General features: G+C 39.4%; 4 protein-coding genes and 1 non-coding gene across 19 annotated transcripts in view; 3 read left to right on the top strand and 2 right to left on the bottom strand.

Annotated features, from left to right (window-relative positions):
• The window catches only part of KBTBD2 (kelch repeat and BTB domain containing 2), a 217,026-nt gene that overhangs the window by 32,309 nt on the left and 166,088 nt on the right, over positions 1-18,629 (top strand). The gene's annotated exons all lie outside the window — the stretch shown is intronic.
• The window catches only part of LOC112670699 (uncharacterized), a 200,313-nt gene that overhangs the window by 34,985 nt on the left and 146,699 nt on the right, over positions 1-18,629 (bottom strand). The gene's annotated exons all lie outside the window — the stretch shown is intronic.
• LOC112670700 (retinitis pigmentosa 9 protein) overlaps positions 1-18,629 on the top strand; it is a 204,606-nt gene that overhangs the window by 62,990 nt on the left and 122,987 nt on the right. The window lies entirely within an intron of this gene.
• NT5C3A (5'-nucleotidase, cytosolic IIIA) overlaps positions 1-18,629 on the top strand; it is a 55,195-nt gene that overhangs the window by 7,540 nt on the left and 29,026 nt on the right. Inside the window, exon 1 of one of the 4 annotated variants that reach the window (XM_035698315.2) lies at positions 8,867-9,036. The exons of the other annotated variants lie outside the window; for them this stretch is intronic. The gene's annotated coding sequence lies outside the window, so the exon portion shown is untranslated. Of the gene's footprint in view, positions 1-8,866; positions 9,037-18,629 lie in introns of those variants that run through there. 4 annotated transcript variants of the gene reach the window in all.
• On the bottom strand, positions 2,084-2,188 carry LOC112670932 (U6 spliceosomal RNA). Its single transcript, XR_003143309.1, has one exon. It is a non-coding gene; the product is annotated as a U6 spliceosomal RNA (small nuclear RNA).

Raw genomic sequence — 18,629 nt, 5'->3', positions numbered from 1 at the left:
TAGAATTACAATCTTTAAGCCAGAGAAAGATTAAAGGTTTTATTATGAAAAATGGAGTTAAATTTGATTTCTGTGATCTCTTCTAAAGATGTGGTTTAGTATGTGGAGTGACATGATGCAAGGGATGTAAATAGGACATAACTTTTTTTTTTTAAGATTTTATTTATTTATTCATGAGAGACACAGAGAGAAAGAAAGACAGAGACACAGGCAGAGGGAGAAGCAGGCTCCATGCAGGGAGCTCAACAAGGGACTCAATCCTGGGTCTCCAGGATCACACCTCAGGCTGCAGGCGGCACTAAGCTGCTGCGCCACCGGGGCCACCCTAGAACACAACTTTATTTCTCTTTCTTGTGGCCCCTTTCAAATTTATTCAGTAGTGGTAATCTTTCTTGCCCGCTGGTGAAAACTCTGGTAGGCCTGTGACCTGTTGCTCATTCTCAGGTAAAAGACAGTCTATTATAATCACAAGAAGTCAGTCTCATTTCTGTAAATAGCAGTGTCTAGTCCTGTATTATGCATGAAATTCCATATTAATTCTGTGGTGAGACTTCTAAATGGATATTAGTACCCACCAGGATTTTTAGCTCTCCTCCCCTTCTTGTATTTGGCCAAGCTTTGCTATTCTGGCTGGAGAGGATATGGCCACTCTGGGCCAGTGTAATTATGAACAGGTGCATAGTTGTCCATAGTCTCTCCTGTTGGAGCAAACCCTGCAGAATCATGTTGACATGGAGATGACACAGTATCAAAGCAGCCTGGAAATATTGAGCCAGCACGTAGAGGACAGCTGCTCTGGAGAGTCATCTGGACCCATATTGGACGTTGTGTGAATGAAAAATAAACTTTTTTTGTGTGTTAAGAGACTGAGATTTTTCTGCGGTTTTTGCCCCACAATTTATCCTAACACAGACTTCTTTACTACTCCAAAGCTATGGCTTACTGCAGGTGGCTCCTCCCCTCCCTAGCTATCTGGAATGGGAGAGGAGAAGTAGTCAAGCTCTCTCTTTCCCGACTGTTTCTCTTTCCTCTACTAGCCATTGCTTCAGATTTTTGGGTTAATATGGTAGAGGAAGGATTTCTTTTGCTGAGGAAGTAACAAAATGAGAGGGTTTTTTAAAGGCTTATTTATTTTAGAGAGAACGTGCGAGTGAGAGAGCATAATTGGGCAGGGGGGGCAGAGGGAGAGGGAGAGAGACAATCTCTAGCCGACTCCTCATTGAGCACAGAGCCTGACATAGGGCTCCATCCCAGGACCCTGAGATCATGACCTGAGCTGAAACTAAGAGTCTGACGCTTAACCTCTTTGGGGAGAGAGAGCATGTGCATAGATGTGTTGGGGGGCTAGACAGAGGGAAAGGGAGAGAGTCTTAAGCAGACTCCACCCTGAATGAGGAGCCCTAGGAGAGGCTTGATCTCCAGCCCCCTGAGATTATGACCTGAGCCAAAAGCAAGAGTCAGATACTTAACCAACTGTGCCCCTCAGGCACCCCAAAATGAGAGTTCTTATTTGATTGGTTAGGTTTGTGCTCTCTGGGCCTGCAAGGAATTTAAAGTTGACTTTGTCTTCTTTCACTGTATCCCCATAATATGGGCAGTTAATTTTTTTTGCCACCCCAGTCCATCTCAGCCTGATTTTATTTTATTTTATTTTATTTTATTTTATTTATTATTCTATTCTGTTTATTTATTTTTAGTAATCCACTCCATATGGGCTCTTGCCTTTGTGAAGTCCTTCCTCTCAGGTGGCTCTTATGGGCTAGACAGAAATAGGTTTCTGGCTCGTTCCCTCCTGTGTGGGAACATTCGCTTACCCCTGGCTCTGAAAACTCTAGGAGTATAGGCAATTACAGCAAAGCCGCTTTTAAAAATTTTCAACTTTATAGAGTTCTGACAAAATTATAGAATATTTAAAGTGTACATTGTGATTGGATATACATATACACTGCGAAAGGATGCCCCCATCTAATTAATAAACCCATCACCTTACATATTTATCTTTGTATGCTTGTGAGAACACTTAAAAACATTTAAGTTCTACTCTCGGCAAACTTCAATTATACAATACAGTGTTCTCACCTATAAAAATGGTGGAACAACTTCATGAATTTGCATGTTGTCCTTGTACAGGGACCATGCTAATTTCCTTACTATTCCAATTTTAGTGTATGTGCTGCCGGTGGAGCATAGCAGACCCACTTCTGTCCCGCTGAATATCTTTTATAGCTTGGGTCAGGCCTCAGTCTTCTGCAGAAAACACATTTCAAGTTCTCCAGGTGACCTCATGAAAGGGCCCTCTTACTTGGTGAGAAGGTAGCGCTCCACTGTACCCATTCCCTTAGGGAGGCAGAGGGCACAGCAGCAGCTCCTCCAGTCACCCTCTTCACTCATTTCACCCTTTTGTATTCCTTAGGTGGGTAAGGACCCAGGATTCATGGAGCCAATTCTCTCCATTTTCCTTTCCTCATCTTAGTAGGATACTCACCCCTGAAATGAATTGAAACAGGAATATTCCTAATTTTTTTTAAGATTTTATTTATTTATTTATTCATGAGAGACACTGAGACAGAGAGAGGCAGAGACACAGGCAGAGGGAGAAGCAGGCTCCATGCAGGGAGCCTGACGAGGTACTCGATCCCCGGTCTCCAGGGTCAGGTCCTGGGCTGAAGGTGGCGCTAAACCACTGAGTCACCCGGGCTGCCCGGAAGATTCCTAATTTAATGTCTACTACATAAATTCAACATTCTATGGATTTTTTAAAGATATAAATCATTTTTTATGAGCCAAATTGTGACCCCTTAAAGTTTTTCTAGCTGGACTGAGAATCTATTAAAAAATCAACTGACAGATTAACAGGAGAAAATCAAATTTAATAGTATACGTATGGGTCATCCACGCAGATGTGGAAATTCCACAGACAGGCAAAAGAAGGTCTACATGTCATTCTGAACTAAGGAGAAGGGAGTTGGGATCGAGGACCTGAGAGGAAAGGAATGGTTCGCAGGGCACTAAGAAGAGCAGATGTTTGCCCTGACATGCAGATGGGTCACTCAGGTAAAATTTATCTCTCCTTATTCTGGGAAAGAACCTCAATTTAGAGTTCTTCTAAGTAGTTAAAGGATGAACAAATGTTTCTCTTGAGCCCACAGGGTCTTAATTGCCTTCAGCTCAAAATAATCTTCATGCCTGGGAGGTGCATCTTGGGGTGGCCTGACCTTGGCCCCTACAGGCTTTTGAATGATAAGCAACCATTCCTGTTTAGTGAGCCTCAGCCTGTGTGTTCTGTGTCCTTCGTGACCAGTCCAGCCATTCCTGTGGACCCTGGGGTCATGACAGCAGCAGAAGGCAGATGCTTACCTGACCGAGCCACTCAGGTGCCCCCATTTCTAATTTAAACACATCTCAACTACTTATGGGTTCCTTATAAACACCAACAATTATTCCTTACAAGCCGATGCTGTTTTTGAAACTTGAGTGAGTTTTCCTTCCTGGAGATAAACTTCTAACAAAAACTCCTTCCTTTCTTCTATTTTAAGATAACATCAAATGTTCTCTGGGTACTATACTGAGTAAGTGGAAAGCCCACTATTGAGTCTATATTTAGAAAAAGGAGAGGGCGGAGAACCAAGATTTAAACAACTGCTTTAGTGGCTCACTGCTATTATGCAGGCTTTTAAAAATATCTGTGTATCCCAACTTTAATTTATATCAGTACTCAGATTTATGACCTTTTAGGACTGGATTTTTAATTCATCATTTGTTTTGTGAAGCATATTCCCCAAACTCCTGTGGCATTTCCCGATGATTTTTCATAAAGCAGCAATTTATATACTATCTTGTACTGTTCACTGTTGTGTGTGTTCTTTAAGGGCCTAGATTGGCATATATTTCTTTTTTAAGATTGTATTTATTTGTTTGAGAGAGAGCACGTGCACACACTTGTGCACATAGGGGTGAAGGGCAGAGGGAGAAGAAACAGGCTCCCTGCTGTGGCAGGGCTGTATCCGGAGGACCCCAGGACATGACCTAAGGCAGACATTTAACCTACTGAGCCACCCAGGCACCCCCTTTTATTATCTCTTTTATTAGTTGCACCTGACTAAGAGAAATAGCGACTTAAAATCAATATAACCAATGAACATTTTTCTAATGAGAGGTCCAAAAAATAGGCAGTTGCTGGTATTAATTAGGGGGTACAAGGATATCAAGACAGAGGTCTTTGAAATTCTGTTGGCATTTCTCATGGTCACAAGATGGCTGTTGCAGTTCTGGCCAACCTTCCATCTTCCAGGGAGGAGGATACTCCATTCAATAAAGCAGAATTTTCTCCTTACGTGTCATTGGAGAGAACAGTGTCATATAGCCACCCTAACTGAAGCCGAGGAATTTTTTGACTGAGCAAATGGCCACCCTCCAACAAAACTGAGATTCTATTAGTAGAAAAGAAAGGGAGGAATTAGGTAGTAAGCAGTCTACCATGTTATAATACCATAGTCCCTATTCCTTTCCCATATCATTTGCCATTCAGTAAATTGATTTAATATTTGATAAAATAAAAACCATATATATATAATCTGGTATTACTGGTGGTCACATGGCTGGTACAAAAATAGAGTATTCCAACTGTTACAAGTCCTTGGTAATACAGCAGTAAAGAATACATACTTGGAATAGCTTTACCCTTCTGTCCACCCCAAGTATAAAGATTTATTTATTCACACCTGAAATACCTAGGTCTTGAATAGTTCTTGAGACATCCCCATTGCCTTCATACAATGCTAATGAGATTTAAAAGCTAGTCTCCCATTTATGTGTCACAACTACCTAAAAACTAGAGTCCTAATGATATGAAATGTTGGGATTTGGAGAGAATGGTCAAGAAAGAATTTTTGAGGCTTCTTCAGTGCAAAAAGGTGGTTTTATGAAAGCACAGGGACAAAACCCATGTGCAGAAAGAACACTGGGATTGTGAGGAGTGACTGATTATATACTTTCTTATTGGAGGGGAGTTAGGGAATAGCCAAAGTCTCTAAGGAATTTGGAAGCAAGGTTTCTAAGACTTTGAGGGGCTAGCTGTTGTTAGGAAAAGATTATTTACCACTGTCCTAAAACCTTAGTCATGAGACCCTTCAAATGTATATCAGTGGGCCATATACTTCAAGGATGATTGCTCATATGTATTTTGGGGCCATAGGGGTAGAGATAAAGGAAGTTTCCATAGAGGATTTTCATATATTAAAGTACACGTACAGGATCCTGGAGATTGGGCTAACACCAAGCTAAGGTTGTCTTTTACCTTTAGCAAAGTATGAACATTGAGGCAGTTGAGTTCCTGGAGGAAGATCACCCTGCCTGTCCCAAGTACTTATCAATGGGCTGTAAGTTATAAGGAAGTTTATTTTTTTTCTTTTGCCTTTGTTCTCCACATTATTAACAGTACTTCTACAATAAATGAATATAAATGTTGTGAGAGGTCGCAAGGAAAGCTATGTGAAATTCAGCGGAGAGTACACTGGGTAATGATTGATGGCTGTGGTAACAATCATGATTGATCAGTCTAAATAAAATATATTGTAAAATAAGGGGAATATATTAAACTCTTAACATTGCCAAAACTATATTCAAGGTCATCTTGAATCCCCAAAATTTGCAAGTATGATGATATTTGTATCAGGCATATGACTTTGTCTTTGTAAATCACGTGTCATGTTTCCTGTGTATTATCCTCATGCATCAAGTTTAACTACATTTTCAGCTTCAACAAGTGTGAGCTCTTATCTAGTGAGCTGTTTTCACATTAGCCAGAATTCTTCCTGAAACAGTTCTTTTTACAAAATTTTTTCCTTAAGCTTTTTGTTGTGAGTTCATTTACACAACAGATGGAGCTACTCCTGAACCAGGTACTATATTACTTGTTTGGTTTTGTTTTTAATTAAGCTCGAGGCTCAACATGGGACTTGAACTCAGGACCCTGAGATCAAGAATCAAATGCTGTACCAACTGAACCAGCCAGGGGCCCAATACTATATTTTAAATGTATCCAAGGAGTCTCTTTTCTAGATAAAAACCATCATATCCTTAGACCCTTTTATGTTAAGCCCTCCAGGTGATTCCAATGAATGCTAAAGTTTGAGAACTGTAGGAGAATTCAAATTTTTGGGTAGCCTTGGTGGCTCAGCAGTTTAGCGCCGCCTTCGGCCCAAGGTGTGATCCTAGAGACCCAGGATTGAGTCCCATGTCAGGCTCCCTGCATGGGGCCTGCTTCTCCCTCTGCCTGTGTCTCTGCTTCTCTCTCTCTCTCTCTGTCTCCCATGAATAATAAATAAATAAAATCTTAAAAAAAAAAAAAAGTTTGCCCCCAGCAAAATGACAGAGTTTGCAAAATTTGTTAAAAAAAAAAAAGTCAAAAAAAAAAAAAAAAAAAAGTCCCCCTCCCCTCCCCCCCAAAAAATCCAATAAGGGGCAACTGGGTGGCTAACTCAGTTAAGCATTTGCCTTCAGTTCAGGTCATGATCTCAGGATCCTGGGATGGAGCCCCATGTCAGGATCCCTGCTCAGTGGGGGTGTCTGCTTCTCCCTCTCCCTCTCCCTCTGACCCTTACTCTCATTCGTGTTCTCTCTCTCTTGCTCTGCTCTCTCCCTCTCTCAAATCAATAAATAGAATATTTTTTTAAAAATCGAGTCTCAAAAAAAATAAATAAAAAATCGAGTTTAATTGCTCACAAATAGTCAGAATTGGGGGCTGCCAAACACTGTGTGGAGAGAGAAATCTGATAAGGATATAGAAAAATGGGCACTTGTGTTTACTCTGTTGAAGGCGGTATATATATCAGTTAAATAAATTATACTGCATTGATTACACTGTGGTGCATTTGTGTAATATTATGCAGCTTTAAAAACAAGAAAGTTGGTTAAGTGTCTGACTTCAGCTCATGCCATTGATATAGGAAAGACATTAAGGTTCAAAGCTGTCAGCCAAGAGAGAATTCTTGAGACATTTTTGGTACAAAAAGGTGGTTTTATTAAAGCACAGGGATAGGACCCTGTGGGCAAAAAGAGCTACACAGGGGTCATGAGGAGTGGCCCATTAGATGCTTTCAAGTTGAAAGGGGTTAGGGGTAGCTTTAGTCTCTAAGGAATTTTGGAAGCAAGGTTCCAGGACCTTGAGGGGGCTAGCTGTTGTTGGGAAAGGTCATTTATTACTGTCTAATGAAACCTGAGTCATGAGACCCTTCAGATGTATACTGGTGGGTCATGTGCTTAGAGAATGACTACCAACATATATCTTGGTGGGGGGGGGGGGGTAGTGTTAGAGATAAAGGAAGTTTCCAAAGGAATTTTTTTTTAAAGATTTTTATTTGTTCATTCTTTTTTTTTTTTAATTTTTTTTTTTATTTATTCATTCTTGAGAGAAGCAGAGGCACAGGCAGAGGGAGAAGCAGGCTCCATGCAGGGAGCCCGACATGGGACCTGATCCTGAATCTCCAGGATCACACCCTGGGTTGAAGGCAGCGCCAAACCCCAGGGTAGTACCAAACCGCTGAGCCACCCAGGCTGCCCTCCAAAGGAATTTTTTATATGTTAAAGTAGACTTACGGGATCCTGGGGGTTGAGCTAAGATTGCCAGTTGCCCTTAGCAAAGTATTAACATCGAGGCATCTGAGTTCCTAGAGCAAAGTCACTCTGCCTGTTTCAAGGACTTGTCAGTGAGCTGTAGGTAGTAAGGAAATTTAATTATTTTCCCTCTGCTTTTGTTTCCCACATCAGTGATCTCAGAGTCCTGGGACTGAGTGCTCCTTCTGGCTCCCCACTCTGTGGGGAGTCTGCTTGTCCTTCTCCTCCCCCTGCTTGTGCTTGTGTGAGTTCTCTCTCTCAAAAAATCAAATTTTGAAATAAATAAATATATATATATAAATGTATGTAAATCTGTATGAATTAGCATTTTAAAAAGTTCAAAAGACGGTGGTAACTAGGGGGGAAAAGCACATTGTAGAACAGTTATGGTTCTAAGAGACAGATACATATGTCTGTACACATGTATGTCATTGGAAAATCTTAAAAAACTGCATGTAGAAGTGTAGTTGTTACTAGTAATGGGAGGATGAGACTAGGGAAGAGGAGACCTGTGCTCTTTATCCTTTAATGTTGTACACTGTTTGAAATAGCATGGCACGTATATCTTTTTTAGAATTGAAAGCAACATTTTTAAAAGTGTTTTGGGACCACATTGTAGAAATAATCTGTATTATCAGTAGTGAGGTGTCCATAGTTAGCTTGCTGAAGAGCCGTTGAGAGTGTGATACTCATTTTTTAAAAGTGGTAAGATCTGGAATGCATTGTAATTGCTCAATCTTGTAGCTGAAGTACACTAAATTAGCATAACTAGAATCAAGAGTCAAGGAGTGAGAGGAAAAAATCTTTTTCCCTCTACTTTTCTAAGTTCTGTGCTGGGGACCCTTTAACAGAGTTAACAAGAGAACAAGTAAGTTTTATTAACACGTATACATGTCAGGTACCTTGGGAAAAGTGAGGTGGGGTAAAATTACACCATCTACAGCTAAGCACAAAAAGAAGGGCATGAAAAAAAAAAAGAAGGGCATGGAAGAGGCCTGTTGTTGGGTGGGAGGAGGAAAAGATGGTAAACCTGAATAAAAGTTGATAATGAGAAAAAAAAAAGTTGATAATGAGGATTTCAGTGCACTCTCTCCATTGATTTGAGTTCATGGCGCTTGCTTCATCTTTTGCTTCCTTCTCTTTTGGTAGAGAGATGGAGACACACGTAGAAATGGAGATTTCCTTTGTAAGTGTAAATTTCCCTTGCAAAAGGGAACTTCTCTTTTCTGAACTTCTCCTGTGTCTACTGTTTCTCTGAAATAATCAGCTCAAAATAATCCTCATGCCAAAGAGGCATATGTTGGTGTGGCATTCTCTCACTCTGGAGCAGGAATTGAAATAAGCCTGGATTAAAGAGAATGAAGCCCTAGACTACTATGGGAGCAGGAGAAAGAAGAGGACGAACATTGACGGATGGCAGAGGTGAAATCTGTAGGCTTTGGAAAGAAACAGGATTTGTAACCCCAGAATATGCCATCTTCTTTTTTTCTTTAGCTAGAGATGGCATTTAAGATGATAGCTTAGCCCATTTCAGAGAGCAACTCCATTTCCCTGGGTATCATACTCCCATGTATTTAAGAGGTATGCAGTGTTTTTAAATTTGTGCTTGTTTTTCTCCTATTAATGTCTTTAATTATAGGAGAGTTTTGGCCAAGACGGATAGAGGAAAAATTGTTTTTTCTCCCCTACAGATTTTATAATTTTTGCAGAGTGTCTTGGATTATCCTTAGTTCATCATAGCAGTTTCAATGTTCCCTACAGTTTATGTTAAATCATTTCTGTGTATTTCTCTTTTGTTTGCTTCTAAAGTAATTCAGACATCACATTATTTAAAGTTACTGAATTAAGTCTATAAAGAATATTAAATCCCATTTTAATCTTTATTCTCTTTTATTTTTTTTTTAATTTATTTATGATAGTCAGAGAGAGAGAGAGAGAGAGAGAGAGAGGCAGAGACACAGGCAGAGGGAGAAGCAGGCTCCATGCACCGGGAGCCTGACGTGGGACTCGATCCCGGGTCTCCAGGATCGCGCCCTGGGCCAAAGGCAGGCGCTAAACCGCTGCGCCACCCAGGGATCCCTTTATTCTCTTTTATTTTTTTTTTAATTTTTTTATTTATTTATGATAGTCACAGAGAGAGAGAGAGAGGCAGAGACACAGGCAGAGGGAGAAGCAGGCTCCATGCACCAGGAGCCCGACGTGGGATTCGATCATTAGTCTCCAGGATCGCGCCCTGGGCCAAAGGCAGGCGCTAAACCGCTGCGCCACCCAGGGATCCCTTTATTCTCTTTTAAATTAGGGGTTGTAATTTATCTCTTCAGTACAGTAACTTATTTGAAATCTAATGTCATGAAACCTACCTGAGATTTCCCTTGCTGTTTTTTTTTTTTTTTTTTTCCCCTTGCTTTAAAAACAGCAATCAGGGAAACCTAAAAAAGAGCAAACAGGGAGATCTACACAATTCCATTTTTGTGTCAGCAGGTGGCAGACTTCTCTCTGCTGTGGCTCAGTGCTAGCTTTCTAAATTATCTTTCTCGTTTATGCATTTTTAAATTTGCATTTATTCTATGCAGAATTTACTCCCAGGCCATAAGTTTTTGTTCAGCTTCTCCTGGGATATCCTTTTCTTCTGTGCAACCTCCTCTCTTGGTTTAGGAACAATCTGCTCTTTTTCGGTAAGGATAATGAGAGCTCATGTATGGGTTAATCCGACCATGAGCCCTGTAAATTCTTTTTTTTTTTTTTTTTTTAGCCCTGTAAATTCTATACTGCATCTTGGAGGGGTTTGTTCACCTGGATGTGATCAATGACTAGAGAATCTCCATCTAAACCAGGGCAGCCCGGGTGGCTCAGCAGTTTAGCACCACCTTCAGCCCGGGGCCTGATCCTGGGGACCTGGGATCAAGTCCCATGTTGGGCTCCCTGCGTGGAGCCTGCTTTTCCCTCTGCCTGTGTCTCTGCCTCTCTCTCTCTGTGTGTCTCTCATGAATAAATAAATAAAATCTTAAAAAATAAATAAATAAACCCTTGAGTTCAGCATTACTCCCTGCATTTTTAAGCATGTGCAGTAAAAATTCAGCATTCTTCTTGGGCCACCAACTCAGTGTCCAGCCCCATGTTTGGCCCGGGCACAGCCACCAACTCCACCATTGTAGCCATGGGATGGCACACACTGCTTCTGCAAAGTGGCATCTTTCAAATACATGGTGGCTTTTTGGGTATGCATACCCTTGATGGCCTGAATGGTTTCATATGTGTTCTTAAAGTGAACATGAAGACTTGAACCTTTTTTTTTTTAATTCTATTTATTTATTCGAGAAACAGAGAGGGAGGCAGAGACATAGGCAGAGGGAGAAGCAGACTCCATGCAGGAAGCCTAATATGGGATTCGATCCTGGGTCTCCAGGATCACGCCCTGGGCTGAAGGTAGCGCTAAACCACTGAGCCACCTGGGCTGCCCCAAAGATTTGAACCTCTTGATTTGCTTGATTTTGTAGGGTTTTCTGAGTCAAGCAAATAGCGAGCCATTTTCAGAGGTCACCTCAGGCCGCTTAGGGGAAGTGCTCGTTTATGCATTTTTATGTTTACTCTCTCACTGTTGTCTAAACCTGAAGGAGAGCAGAATTTATCACCCGAAAGTGTGCTACTTTGGCATGTGGATTATTGTGAGCTGAAGGCAATCAAGACCTGGAGGGGTCAGGAAGAGCTTTTTACTTTACCTTTATCTACCTAAAAGAATTTAGAAAGGGGGCACCTACCACGAAGAGAGGTATTACCAGAGATCACTCTTTTACCTGAGAGACTTACCTGCGTGAAGGCAAACATTGCTCTTCTCATTTTCCTGGAATTGCCTTACCTTTGGAGCCCCACACCTCTTCCCCTTTCTCCTTAGCTCAGGATGCTTTATAAGCCTCAATTGCCTGGTTGCCTTCTGGTCCTGTATCTTTGTGGGTTCCCATATTTTTGTGAGAGTTCTTATAGGTGTGAAATTAAAGATTTATTTTCTGCTAATCTTTTTTATTATGGGCTGGATGGCCTCAGCAAAGAACATAAAAGGGTGCAGGGGAAAGTATATCTCCTCCCCTACAAACTATTAATCTATAAAATTTTTAATTTTTAATTTTTTTAAAAAGAATACTTATTTATTTATTCACGTTAGACACAGAGAGAGGCAGAGACACGGGCAGAGGGAAAAGCAGACTCCATGCAGGGAGCCCGACTTGGGACTCAATCCCAGGACTCCAGGATCACACCCTGGGCCAAAGGCAGGCGCTAAACTGCTGAGCCACCCAGGGATCCCCTAATCTATAAAATTTAAACCAACTTTGATAGTTTTCTGCCATTATGGATTTAAATGCCGTTGCCTCTCTTCCATGTATGTTGTTTATCTTCCTCATTTTCAAGGTGCTGGTAGATTACAGAGTTGTTTAGTGGTTGATTGGAAGGTTGCTTAATTTGTTTGGCAAGTTCCTGCTTATGAGTGGGTGGAAGTAGATAGTCACATGTTTAACATGATGTGGGTTCCCACAGGATCCTTCCTGTCCCCACTTTATCTCTGAAGCCTTGTCATGGCACAGCTCTCTCGTTTATTTTACCTCAAATGCCCCACTCAGGGCCTGGGTTCAGAACACCATCATCAAAAAAACAAACAAATCATCTTCTTATACAGTCTTCTCCCTGAACAGTTTATCAGTTTAGCTAGATTTCTCTGTCCCAGTGTTCTAAGGGAATGATTTTCACTGAAGATAGGAAAAGTTTGAGAACCTAAGCATTGCAATATTGGGAAATGTTACAAAATAGAAACCTACTGAAGTCACATTAAGAAAACGGGGGGGGGGGGGGCGGCGAGAAAAGAGAAGAAAACAGGGCTACACTGGGACTAGAACTAGGAAACCATTAGAAACTGATTCATATTTGGGTTAGTTGGATACTGCCCTATTCTCTGCTAACCAGAGCAAAGGAACTAAAATTTGGGGTGTCTACTTATGTCCAAGTTCACTGTGCATGACCCTATTTAATCCTTAACACAGTCCAACTGGTAAATTGTTGTAATTTTTATTAATTTGCTTAGGATCTAGCTTAGTAAGTAGCAGAGCTAGCACTACAATTCTAGCTCTCTGATGCTTTGAAGGAAAGCTTGCTTCTCAATTGCTTTATGAAGTATTATTATGTTGCTGATCTTTAAAAACTTTGACTCTTTCCAAGCTAATTAAATATTTTTATTTGATTTCATCTTTTGTGCACAACTATGTACCATATATATGTATGTGTGTGTGTGTGTATATATATATAATATGTATATAGAGATATTCATGTATATGTATATGGTTTTGTCATGTGGCCCTAGTTCTGGTAGGGTGGGGAAATCTAGTGTTCCATGATTATCCACTTATTCTGTGTTTTATAAATATTGTGGCTTACATAGTGCGGATAAAGTAACTTCTTTAACTAGTTAAATAATTGGTGATTTGAACTCCTTCTTAAAGTTAAAAAGATTGAGAAAGGAGGAATGTCCAGCATTATCTCATGTTGAATAACAATTTTGTCTTTTTTTTTTTTTTTTAAAGATTTGAAGCAGACTCCCCCATAAGCACAGAGCCCAACATAGGGCACAATCCCAGGACCCTGAGATCATGACCCCAGCCCAAGTCAGACACTTAATTGACTGAGCCACCAAGGCGTCCCTGAGTAACAGTTTTTAACCTGAGTACCTAGCGTCCTGGGGCCTAATCCTTGCCTGCCTGCTATCATAATGTGTAGGTGGTTAAATTGACCTGAGTAGCATATTTACAAGCTTGGCATATATAATTATAGCATTTTCAGTTACTGAAATTTAATTTTGCTAAAGTCATATGAGAAACATGGTTTTTTGTAAAGGATTAAACTCTATATCCATTTGATTGATTTTTGAATCCCCCCTAATACACTTTCAATAAGCATAGATCATATGATTCAGTATAGATTTTTATTTTATTTTTTTTTAAGATTTTTAATTTATTTATTAGAGACACACAGAGAGAGAGAGACAGGCAGAGGGAGAAGCAGGCTCCATGCAGGGAGCCTGGCATGGGACTCGATCTCGGACCTCCAGGATCACGCCCTGGGCTGAAGGCAGTGCCAAATCGCTAAGCCACCAGGGCTGCCCCAGTATAGATTTTTTTTTTTTTTCAGTATAGATTTTTAAAAATTTATTCATGGGGTTCATGTGTGTGGATTTTTAGTCATGTGACTCAGTTTTAGGGAAGTTTTAAAAATTAAGGACTCAGGAGTACCTGAATTAAGATCCAGCTTTTTGTAAAGAATTTCTTCCTTTTTGGAGCACCTGGGTGGCTCAGCGGTTGAGCGTCTGCCTTCAGTTCAGGTCACGATCCCAGTGTCCTGGGATCGAGTTCCACATCAGGCTCCCCGGAAGGAGCCTGCCTCTCCCTCTGCTCATGTGTCTCTCTCTCTGTATCTCTCATGAATAAATCTTCCTGGGATCCCTGGGTGGCTCAGTGGTTTAACACCTGCCTTTGGCCCAGGGCGTGATCCTGGAGGCCCGGGTTCCAGCCCCACATCGGGCTCCCTGCAATGGAGCCTGCTTCTCCCTCTGCCTGTGTCTCTGCCTCTGTGTGTGTGTGTGTGTGTGTCTCATGAATAAATAGATAAAATCTTTTTAAAAAAGGAAAAAAATCTCCTTTTTTATTTACCTATTTTAAGTTTCATTTTTCCCTTGATTATTTTTTATTTCTGATATAATACATGCTGATATAAAAATTACTAAATCTAGGGACTCCTGGGTGGCTCAGTGGTTGAGCATCTGCCTTCAGCCCAGTGCATGATCCTGAATTACCGGAATTAAGTCCCACATCGGGCTCCCTGCATGGAGCCTGCTTCTCTCTCTGCCTATGTCTCTACGCCTCTCTCTCTCTCTCTCTCTGTGTCTCTCTCTGTCTCTAATGAATAAATAAATAAAATCTTTTTAAAAAATTACTAAATCTAGATAAATAAAATGAAGTAATCAATTTTTACCACCCAAAAAAAACACATATTTCAGTAAGTGTACTCCATTGTTTTTTATGCATATAACTACTAAATACTGTTTTTTTCTGACAGGAGATCATATTGTAACATTGTTTTTATTTATTTATTTTTAAAGATTTTATTTATTTATTCATGACAGACACACAGAGAGGGAGAGAGAGAGGCAGAGACACAGGCAGAGGGAGAAGCAGGCTCCATGCAGGGAGCCCAATGTGGGACTTGATCCCAGGACTCCAGGATCCGGCCCCTGGGCTGAAGGTGGTGCTAAACTGCTGAGCCACCCAGGCTGCCCTGTAACATTGTTTTTAATAAGAATTATTCACTTAATTTTTTTAAGTTTATTTATTTATTTATTTATTTGTTTATTTATTTATTTATTTGAGAGAACAGGAGGCGGGGAGGGACAGAGAGAGAAGCAGGCTTCCCGAAGGGCAGGGAACCTGAGGAGGGGCTCGATCTTAGAACCTTGAGATCATGACCTGAGCTAAAGGCTGACACCTAACTGAATGAGCCATCCAGGAGCCCCAAGATTATTCACTTATTAATTTATTCCTTACTAATTTTACACTTATTTTCATGACTATATTATATTCCTTTATGTTATTATATCATATATATCATAATTTAGTAAGTTCTTCACTGTTGAACATTTAGATTGGTTATCATTTTCTTTTTTTTTTTTTTTTTTTTTTTTTGGTTATCATTTTCATTATGATAAATAATGGGTCAGTAAACATACATGCTGCCTCTGTGCAAGTCCATGACTATTTAAGAGGAATGCAGGGTCAAAGAGCATGCACAAATCTTAAATTTTTGAATGTGCTACCAGGTTACCTTCTGAAAAGGTTGTACCAGTATGTATTTCCACTAGCAGTATATACAAGTACCTAGCTCCCTGTTTTCCTGGGAATAGGTGTCATTTTTTTTCTTACTTTTGCCAAATGATAGTTGTTGTTTTTTTTAAGTATTCATTACTTTTGGAGTTGAATTTTTTAAAATAATTGGCCATTTATTTTCTTCTTTTCTGAATTGTCTTTTTATTGATTTGCAAGGGCTTTTATAAAATGATTTTAACTGTTAAAAGTAGGTTAGAAATGTATTTTTCCAAGTTTTTTTGTTCTCACTTTCATTTTTGAGTAGTGTATTTATGACCCTCCTTTCAAATCTTTAAATGGCTGCTATTGCTGCTGTTCCTTTTATTGAAGTATAGTTAACCTACAATGTTATATTAGTTTCAGGTGTACAGCATAGTGATTCAGTACTTCTTTCTACACATTACTCACCATGCAGTTTAGTCACCGCCTCTCACCATACGAAGTTACTACAATCATGATGGCCATATTCCCTATGCTCTACTTTTCATCTCTGTGACTTTATTTTTATAACTGGAAGTTTGTACTTCTTAATCCCGTTTGTCCTTTTATCCTGTTTCCCCACCCACCTAAACCACTCTTTAAACCAATGTACTAATACTTTATAATGTTTTACAGAGCTTAATTTGTATATGGCTCCTCATTGACACATTATGACTTCATTCAGTATCCAGAGTGGGAGGAGAATATCGCATGTTGTTTAATTGGTGTAGCTTACTCATTAGTTTATCCTCCCAGACAAAGAATGAGGAAAGCTACTCCAGAAAAAGTAGTAAGGTGGAATTTTGACTCAATAGATAATTTTTTAAAATATTTTTATTTATTAGACAGAGAGGGGCGGTGAGGAGCAGAGGGAGAAGCAGACTCCCTGAGGAGCAGAGAGCCTGATGCTGGACTGGATCCCAGGACCCTGGGATCATCATGACCTGAGTTGAAGGCAGCCACTTAACCCACTGAGCCACCCAGGTGCCCAATAATTTTCATTTTACCTTCATAAACATGACTTAACATATGCTGTGTCCATTTTGTCCAGAGATCTAGTAGCATTATATGTACTTCTGCTTTTTTATATTTTGGGACATGTAACCTTTTAAAAATATTTGTTTTCTTCTGGGTATAATATAGATTACAGAAAATTTAGAAAATACCAAAGAGTATGAAGAAGAAAACAGTCACCTGGGATCCTTTTATTCCTCTGTGATGACTGTTAATTGATTTTTATAATATATTTGATTCAGCCATGTTCAATGATTATCTGTACTATTGAATTTAGTTTGTTACTGGTTTATTACTTAGGACTTTTGTATCTATAATCATAAGTGAACTTAGATTATGTTTCCTCTTTTTGTACTATTTTTGACAGAGTTTTGTTTAGGATTCTATACTAGTTAGTTTTATAAATGGAATTGGATAGCTTAACCTGTTTTTATGTGTTGTTAAACAATTTATCTAGCATGGGGCCATCTGTTCTTTAAAAGTTTGAAAGAGTTCTCCCCATGACACCTGACATAAAGCACTTTGAAGGCCATTCTCTGATAAACCTATTTTTGTAAGTTCTATTCTGATGAGCACACATTCCATTGTTGTACATAATATGTGTTACCAAGACTTTGTATAGGTTAAATTAAGTGCTTTGGTTTAACATACAAAGGTTTCTTCTATTTACATACTTTTAAAATTCAAGTTATCACTCACTCATCCTACATATAATTTCAAGTAATTCTTCACTACAAGTTGTTCATTTATGAACTTGAATCTCTTTCCAAATAACTTACTTCTTCATTTTCTTACTTTATTATTTTTTAAATGAGTTTATCTGACATAGCAAAAAGAAGATAGTAAGTTAAGTCTTTGTACTTTCTATTTAGAGGTATTGGATATAATACACCAATAATAAAAGTTTAAATAGCATAACCATTTTTGCCATTTTTAATGTGACCCATACCAAAGTAGCAATCCTAAACAATACTATTTCTTTTCAAAAACAGAATACCAACTGTGTGATATGGAAGGAGTCCAAAACTAAAACAAAGTTTTTCTTATTCCATTTTGGGCATAGAGGTCCAGATATAATAAAATGGAAACAACGATTTCAGTGCTAAGCATCTTGAAATATTAGAACATAGTGCATTTGAGAGGAGAGCTAGGAAAGATTCTCTTTGTTTATGGTATTGTATTATACCCAGGTTTCTTGAACTTGACCTACCTACTGCAACATAAATATCATTTCCTCTAAAGGAGTTTAAACTACAGAATTTATTACTTTTTCTTTTTTTAAGATTTTATTTATTTATTTATTTATTTATTTGAGACAGAGAGAGAGAGAGAGATGCAGAGTCACAGGCAGAGGGAGAAGCAGGCTCCATGCAGGAAGCCCGATGCGGGACTTGATTCCAGGTCTCCAGGATCACGCCCTGGGCCAAAGGCAGGCGCGCTAAAACTGCTGAGCCACCCAGGGATCCCCTGAATTTATTACTTTTTAAGTTAAAAAGATATAAACTATTTTGAAGAACCTCATTTGGGTTTCTGAAAATTAAATTAATCCTAGATTGTTGCAGAGTTTTTAAAGAAATTCATTTAGATTAGAATCATAGGTTTTCCTCAATTTGCATATTTGTGTACAAATTCATAAATGCAGCAATCAACTTCACTAGTAATCACCTAATAGCATAGGTTTTTAGAATGATTTTAAATGAGAAGAACTTACAGAAAATCTTTGTTTCCTGTTCATTTCCCCAAAATGTAATAATTCATTGTTCCATCTCTATTTTTGCTCCTAAACATTTAAAATCATATTCATAGGGCAGCCTGGGTGGCTCAGCGGTTTAGCACCGCCTTCAGCCCAGGGTGTGATCCTGGAGGCCGGGGATCGAGTCCCACTTTGGGCTCCCTGCATGGAGACTGCTTCTCCTTCTGCCTGTGTCTCTGCCCCTCTCTCTCTGTGTCTCTCATGTATAAATAAATAAAATCTTTTTTAAAAATTATTTTAAAAATAAATAAAATAAAATCATATTCATATAACTATAGGAAACAGTTGCTGGAGGGGCAGTGGGTGGGAGGATAGGATAACTGGGTGATGAGCATTAAGGAGGCCATATGATGTGATGAGCACTGGGTGTT

The sequence above is a fragment of the Canis lupus genome, chromosome 14, assembly GCF_003254725.2.
Source record: "Canis lupus dingo isolate Sandy chromosome 14, ASM325472v2, whole genome shotgun sequence".
NCBI lineage: Eukaryota > Metazoa > Chordata > Mammalia > Carnivora > Canidae > Canis > Canis lupus.
Note: the sequence above shows the minus strand (reverse complement) of the source record. Positions and strands in the feature narration are given on the sequence as shown.